The sequence below is a fragment of the Arachis duranensis genome, chromosome 6 (genome assembly GCF_000817695.3).
Source record: "Arachis duranensis cultivar V14167 chromosome 6, aradu.V14167.gnm2.J7QH, whole genome shotgun sequence".
In the NCBI taxonomy this organism is placed as follows: Eukaryota; Viridiplantae; Streptophyta; class Magnoliopsida; order Fabales; family Fabaceae; genus Arachis; species Arachis duranensis.
Genome location: NC_029777.3, coordinates 26,978,358 through 26,979,101, shown reverse-complemented (window position 1 = coordinate 26,979,101; position 744 = coordinate 26,978,358).

Genomic DNA, 744 nt, shown 5'->3' with positions numbered 1-744 from the left:
GCTGAGAAAGGGAGTCAAAAGGGATCATTCCCACAGAACTGAGGGAAGAGCTTTGCACCTAGAGGTTCGTCTTTCAAGAGAGGAAGCTCTTTCAGGAGGCCCAACAACAACAACTCCCAAGGAAAGAAGTTTGGGAAGCAGCCTCAGAATGATCAAGCTTGCACTAGGTGTGGGAGTCACCATCCGGGAGCACCATACAAGGCCGGATGGGGTTTGTGCTACAATTGTGGAAAAGCGGGGCATAAAGCCGCCAATTGTCTGGAGAGGCAGAAACAAGGTGCTGGGAAGGCACAACAGACTGGTCGGGTGTTCACCACTTCAGCTGTAGGGGCTGAGGGATCTGAGACACTCATTAGAGGTAACTGTGAAATAGCTGGTCAAACTTTAAATGCTTTATTTGATTCGGGAGCATCACATTCATTCATTGCATTTGAGAAAGCCCAAGAGTTAGGATTGAAGATTGTAACCTTAGGTTATGACCTAAAGGTGTATAATGCTACCCATGAAGCCATGGTAACTAGGCTAGGATGTCCGGAAGTTTCCTTTAGGTTCAAGCAGCGTGATTTTGTTCATAATTTAATCTGCTTGCCGATGATTGGTCTTGATCTTATCTTAGGATTGGACTGGTTATCTAAGAACCATGTTCTGCTTGATTGTTCTACAAAGTCAGTGTACTTTATGCCAGAGGATACTGAAGGACCGGTCGTGGTGAATAATTATTACTTGAATTCGATGATGGTGAAC